Below are 7,162 nucleotides of genomic sequence, written 5' to 3'. Positions count from 1 at the left end.
TGCTTTAGAGGTGATTCAGTGAATGTAGGTAGTAATAAATGAGTGTTTGTCGAAGGGGTGTTTTTAAATCCTCTAAGGGTTATTCGGTTGGGTCCCGGGTGTGGCTGGCAAGTTTGGCTGGGCCTAATTAATTAGATTCAGCTGTGTGGGAAACTTTAGTAATGGCTGTTGATATAAACATGTCTTACCACTCATTTCCTGGCTCAGTACCAGGAAGATATGAAAATGTCATTTGAACTTTCTAGGCGTTATGTATTCTGGGATTTACAGGGTATACCATGTGTCTCTTCTCCCTAGAAAATATTTTCAGTCTTGATTACTTAAATATATGAAGTAAGTTCATCTTCATTGTCAAAGAATGCGCATTTCTCAGAATTTTTACAGAAGTCCGCTACTCAGTTTCTTATATAGAAATTGCATCTAGTCATTCATGCTTCAGTGCCATGCTAAGGGAGTGTCCTGTGAGATTTAGATCCCCTTCATCCCCATTAGTTATCTTCCCCAGTTCTTTAAATGAACAATTAATGTTTTTTCAAGCTTAAAATGCTATGAGAGTACAGCTTCAAAGATAAGTCTTCTAGCTAGTCTCCACTTCCAGCTGGATGGTTGTTCCTGAGCACCCCCATGGAGCAGTTCTCAAGTCAACCCTGGGCGTGGTCCTTCAGATCTGAAGACACTGGAGAAAACAGCTATTGCAGGGGTGTCTGTCCAAAGACAGCCTCATCTGTCAGCTCTCTACTTTTTGCCTATCAGATATACCCGCTCCAGGGAAGTCATTCTTGGTTGCCTTTCACAGAGTTCCCTGCTCCGATCTCAGCAAGCCCCAGGACCTAAGGAAACTTCTGACAGTGGAAGAATATGGCGGGACAGGGTCATCCTGCGTAGGAAGGAACCAGCAGCACCAGATGCAGGAGGACTTTTCTGACAGGTGGCTTCTTCTCAGGCCCAGGCTCTACAGGTGGAAAATTCCAAATATTAACACTTAGCAAAAAGATGCTCGCTCTAAGAGCTGTGCAAAGCCCCGACCCCTCTTAGACTGGGGCATTTGAGCAGGTGCCCTCTCCACAGCTGGGAAGAAAGTACAGTGCTGAATTGGGGGTGACTAGAGCATTTGAAGTTTGTTTGAATTACATAATTTTTAAGACATTAAGAACAAAATTGATCCGAAGGGTTCAAGGTGCTCCTCTTTTTTGTAGAATACATTTTTTGAACTTTTTGTAAAATAGCCTCAAAGAAAAATGAACTACATATTGGTGTTTTGAAAGAGGTAAATGCTAAAATTCTGTCCCACTTACGATTCTGCAATATATAGTTTTCCGTATAGGTTATGAAACATCCATCTGCCTGCCTTAGATTTTCTGTCCAGGAAATAAGAACTTTCCCACAAGTAACTTAAGTTGCCTAGGGGAAAAAGATATAAAGAAACACATACTTCGTAGCATGTGGAATGAGGAATGATATTGTAATTCCCATTCATATGATCCACTGAGGTTGTTTCTGAAACAAAATGCCCTTTAATTGAGAGAGCTGCTCCTTAGGAAGGCTCATTTTGCCAAGCCTGGCTTAGAGTCTTAATAATGTCTGCCTTTCAAACGAATTTATGTATCAACTCAGTTTTCCAGAGTTAAGGGCACAACAGTGAGGGCACTGCTTTCTCTGCAGTTTCTAAATCCTCTACATAAATGCTCTGTCCAGGACCTGTGGGTAGGGTAACCAGTGTGGCTACAGCTGTAGCTTAACCCTGAGACCAAGTTGTATTAGAAAAGTCAGGGCAGGGTATTGTCTTAGTCAGCTTAGTCTGTCATGACAAAATTCCAGAGGTTGGGTCGCTTAAACAACAGAAACTTGTTTGTTTTCTCACTGTTCTGGAGACTGAACATCCAAGATCAGGGTGCCAGCATGGCCAGATTCTGAAAGGACCCTCTTCTTGGTTTGCAGATAGCCATCTTCTATGTCAGAGAGAGAGAGAGAGAGAGAGAGAGAGAGAGAGAGGACATGAGGGCTCCACCCAAAGGCCCCATCCCAAATAACATCACACTGCAGGTTATGACTTAAATATATGAAATTTGGAGGGACACAGTTCAGTCTATAGCAGGTATTACATTAGGATAATCGAGGATTAGTCCAGCGGAGGGAGCTCGAACAAATTATTTTACCTCTAAATGCTTGTGTTTCCTCATCTATAACATAGAGGCCATTCTAGATGTGACCTTCTGTGATTTCTACAGAGAAGCTCAACCAAAAGCCTATTTAAATGGCCTTCATCACTGAGTTAAGTAGGGAGTGCAGGGCCCACAAAGGCAGCTGCCAGGCAAGGGTCAGCTGTTGGTACTGAAGGCTCACAGACTGTAGTCAAGATTCATTCAATGTTCATCTGGTATTTATTGAGCCCCTACTATGAGTCAAGCACAGGTCTAGGCACTGGGGATACAAGAGCCAAGAAACCATCAACTCCTCCTGCCCTCATGAGGTTTCCATTTCAATAGGGCACCGAAAGGTTGGCCAGAGCAAGAGGCTTTGGAAAGCGAAAGTGTGAGCACTCAATCAGTCCTGCATTTTAAAAATTGCCTCGTTTAATGTTTTTTTTTACCTTTGTCAAGTTTTGAGATACCCCAAGAATGCATGCTGTTCAGAGGAGGAGGAGATGCCCAAGGTGGGACCAGAGGAACGAGCTTCACCCCATGAGTGCTGCTTGGCTCTGTGGCTGACATGCTTCCTGCGTGGCCCTGGACGGCCAGCTTCCACCTTGGGCCCATTTCTTTATTGACAATGCAGGGGTGATCCTATCTGCCTGTCTCCTGGGGATGTGTGCGAATCACCTACCAGTATTTAGAAAGTCCACTTAGATGGAAGGACAAGTATATGAAATGAGCTTTGCAACTAGTCTCCATCCGGCTAACTTGGTGCTTGCCTTTTAAGAGATCTGCGTATAATTACCTGATGTCAACACCAGCTGTACAAAGGTAAGAGGCTGAGGGAGCCAGGTGGCTCAGGAGAGAGACACTTGAACAGGCTTTGGGAGAGGAGCTCTTTTCTCTGGCTCCTTATTCAAATCCTTTCAAAAGAGGAATGACCTACTCAATGTGAGCAAACAGTTTCCAGGACTGATGAGTTTCACTTACACAGAAGAGAACAAAAAGTTATCCCTGGGAGACACTTATTTTCTGAGAAGTCATGGGCAGCCAGTGCCTGTGGGCATTTGGCCAGATACTTCAGGTGGAAGCTGCCACTACCTGAATTACCCCCAGCAAATTCTTTGATATAGTCATGTTCATTGTGCTAAATAGGGCGCAGATGAACTGTGTTTGGTCTTGTGGCTGCTGACAGAGTTGTTCAATGTTTTTCTTCACTTGGGGAAACAATAGATATTGTGATAGGATGATTTCTAATGAATAAAGCAACTTTAAAGTGAAAGCCATGAGAGAAAGCTATGTTGTCATTTTTGCTAACAAAAATGAAATGCAAAAGTAACTCAGTCTGTAGTTAAGACATAAAGGACTTTGGGGATTGTTAGGGCAATGGGGCATTGCTAAGGGATTCTCTACCTAAGACTTTTCTACAGTTTAAAGGAAAACTCTTTTTTAGCCACTTTGTTACCGAACTCTCCTCACTTCAGAATGAATGAAACGCTTATCCCAAGGAAAGTAAACTGTCCTAGCAAAGGAGGAAATGTTTTTGGTTTATAAATTGGGAGCTGGACCTCTCGCTAATTTGTGACTAGTGGCCAAGTGCCCGACCTTCTCTCCTTTCCTCCTCCTCCTCTCCTTTCTTTCCTCCCCCTTTTCCTCCTGCCTGCTCTTCACTGTGATTAAAAGGTTTTAGTCCATTAAGTAAAAAGTGGTACCTCTCTGACCTCTCCTCTGAGGTGTCCCTCAGAGTGCGTCACTCGCCTGGTGTGACTGAAAAGCAACAAGTCAGAGTTCCAGGTCTGGCTCTGGGAGATAAGTCTCATCGCTTTTTAGTCACGGTGCATTGTTTCAGGATTATCAACATCCAGGGAGGGGGGTTGGGCAGGCGGGCAAGTGACCCAGTAGGAATGTGAGTATGTGACCTGCAGCACTCTGGGTTAAGTTCACAGTAAGCCCCGCTTCCACTGTGGAAAGCCCTCCCTTCTAGAAGGCCAGGGAGACATGCGTCATCAGTGGTGGGATCGGATGCTTTGCAGCCTCCTTAGGACCAGGTGTCTGATTGCATATGGGAAATTTCCTCAGAGGTTTCCTGGCAAATTCCTGAGGTGAGAAGGGTAAGAACAAAACAAACCAAGCACGGCAGCCATGACTTTGAGGCCCTAGGCCCCTTCTTCCTGGGTCCCAGACTTTGTGATCGTAGTGGGCGCCTCGGAGCCGTGTTGTTACATAGCCTAAGCCTGAGCCCCCAGGAGCCATCTTCCACCCTGGATTCATAAAATAAGAGCTAGATGATGCTGAATTCTGATTTCTACTCTGAATAATCTGCAGAGCTGGGTTCTAAACTATGCTGGGTGTTTCTTTTCCCCCTCCCTATTTATATTTTATTTATTTGGGCTAGGATCATTCTTTAATAGGCTGATCTGCTTTCCACTCAGTGCTTAACTTGTGAATAAAAAAAGCAGTAGGAGCTGTGAGTTCTCACTGGCAGTGTTAAGATATCAGACTGATGATTCAAGAACAATGAGCCTTAGATGCTAATGACCAGGACCACAGATCGCCTTGTACGAACGTGCTAACATCCACGGGTCTGTCTGTCGGGAAGGAAGAAGTCACGCATGGCCTTTGCATTGTCCAGTAGCAGACCTTTGACCCCACGCACCAGGCGCAGGATCTCAGCCTCACCAGCACTTTCTTCTCTCTGAGGAGGAAAACTGCTCACACACAGTTTTCTGCACAAAACATGCAGTTGGGCTGGACATGAATCTGCTTTATGGTTTTCCCAGTTATCACTCTCTTCCTGTGCTCAGACCAGCAAGTTCCGCTGTGCTTTTTTGGGAACACATCGGTCTTAGTTGGAGTTAACTCTACAATGCCACCGACAGCATTTATCGTGGGTCAGGCAGTGGGCTTGTTTGTGGACATACCTTGTGGGCCTGAGGGCCAGAGTCATTGATGATGAAGTTTGTAAGGTCAGCACATCATCTGAGGAGAGTCACTCTCATTTACCGGTTACCAGGCTGCAGACTTACACTGGTTTTTTTTTTTTTTTTTTTTAGTGTACTTTTTCCCCTTCCCCAAAAAAGGTAGCATCAGCTCTTGGAGCATTTAAAAAATGTCAAGTATAGGAATCATTACATTTCTTACCAGTTAAAAAGCTGAACAGAGTTACAAGATGGCAGGGCAATATGTTGATCCTTGTAAAAGACAGGTAATAGGTACAGGGAGTGTTACTATACTATTTTCTATAATTTTTATGTAGGTGTGAAAGCATTCAAATAATTTTTTAAAAGATTCTGAACATCCATTTGACATGATACAGAAATGTTTGACATGTGCAAATTCTTATTCAACTGATATTAAGAACTCTCATTACCTGAACACTTAGCTTTGGATCTGAGGATCTATGTGCCAGACCTCTACGTGCATGATTTCCAAGACTCACAACAACCCTGCCAAAATAGGATAATTAATCCAATTTACAGATGACTCTCATAGAGGCTAAATGATTAGCTGAAGCCACGTATTAAGTAACAGAGTCGAGAATTGAATACAGATTTGTCTTTCCTTAAGCACAAGTTTCTGCACCTCCACTCGACCTTCAGCTTTGTGTGGGTGCAGAGTGCATGACTCCCTAGACCAGGGGTTCCCAAGCTCGGCCAGTCACAAGAGTGACCCGGAGACACTGACTTCTGGGTCCCTCTCCTAGAGCCTCCAGGTCAGGAGTAAGGCTAGGGAAGTCCATGTTTTACCCTAAAACGGTTTTCATGGGTCAGAGAATTTAGGAAATTCAGTTCTCCTTGATTTGATGGCTCTTGGATTCTCCCCTCTCAAAAGAAACTTGTTCCTCCAAAGTGCCTCCCTCTTTAGAGGTTTTCTTTTAAAATGGATTGTTTCTGGACAGCAGAATTCCTAATTCTTTCTCTTTGAATTACTTTATTACATAGCTTTGTTTCTTTCCTATTGGGAGGGGATGTCCTAAGAGCAGGAAAATCTGGGGCAGGGGAATCACTAACAGGTGGTGAAACGTTGTAAAAAAAGAAGGTGGAGAAATCCATGTCCTTCCCTTTGCAATTTCATTTGGCACCAGCCAACACCACACCCTTATGGGTGTATATTTGATCCTTAGGCATTATAAAGTCTGAAAATAAAAGAAATATTTTTGAAAGAGAACATCATGCCCTCAGTTCCCGCAAAGGTTTGACTCTAGTAATCAATTCTATTTTTCAAAGCCTAGTTTTGCTATCTGGATTTTCTTCCTCAATGCCTCTTCCTTGCCCAGTGCAATAAGTGCTTACTGAATGGATGAGAGTCTCATGCCAGAAAGAACAATGGGCATATGAGAATGGCCAAGGCTCAGAAACTAAATTGTTTCACATCACAGGTCTGAGTTCCAGGAAACCAAGTAATTCCTGGGCCCTTTGGAGATACTGGCATTTAAAGAGCCATGGACGATTTCAGCTTCATTTTAGGCCTTGGGAGACTGCACTGAGTGGTGAAAAGCTGCAAGAACACACACATGCACATGCGTGTGCGCGCATACACCCCCCACCCCACCTATGAAAACCAGATAATCTCAGTGACTCCTGACAGCCTTGACAAATGTTTATCCTTCCAGTAGCATATCCACCCGCTCTGAGAAGGATCCAGAAGGGCCTCTTAATATGCCCTGTGAGAGAAGAAAACACATACTGGACCCCTGCCCCGCCCCTCCCTCCCCCCACCGGTTTATTTGCTTGTCAAGGCTAAGAAAACATTCAAGCCCACGTCTTCTCTCAATCAGCTGAACCAAGGGCAGGGAAGGGAATGAGAGCAGGAGCCTCAGTAATTCCTGCATCTGACCTCGAGTCCAAAGATGACGACCTTCTTCAAAGAAAAGAATTCTTTAACTGTGTCTCTGTAATCTTGAGACGGGATGAGGGCAGCTGAAGCGTGTGCGCACCCAGTGTGGGAGTGGATCTCGTGTCCTGCCAGCCAAGATGCCAGGTGGGCCAGAGAAACGCAGCTGTAGGAATCAGACACACCACGGAGATGCC

This window comes from Pteropus medius, unplaced genomic scaffold, assembly GCF_902729225.1.
Source record: "Pteropus medius unplaced genomic scaffold, Ma_sr-lr_union100, whole genome shotgun sequence".
Classification (NCBI taxonomy): domain Eukaryota; kingdom Metazoa; phylum Chordata; class Mammalia; order Chiroptera; family Pteropodidae; genus Pteropus; species Pteropus medius.
This window is presented reverse-complemented; position numbering follows the sequence as displayed.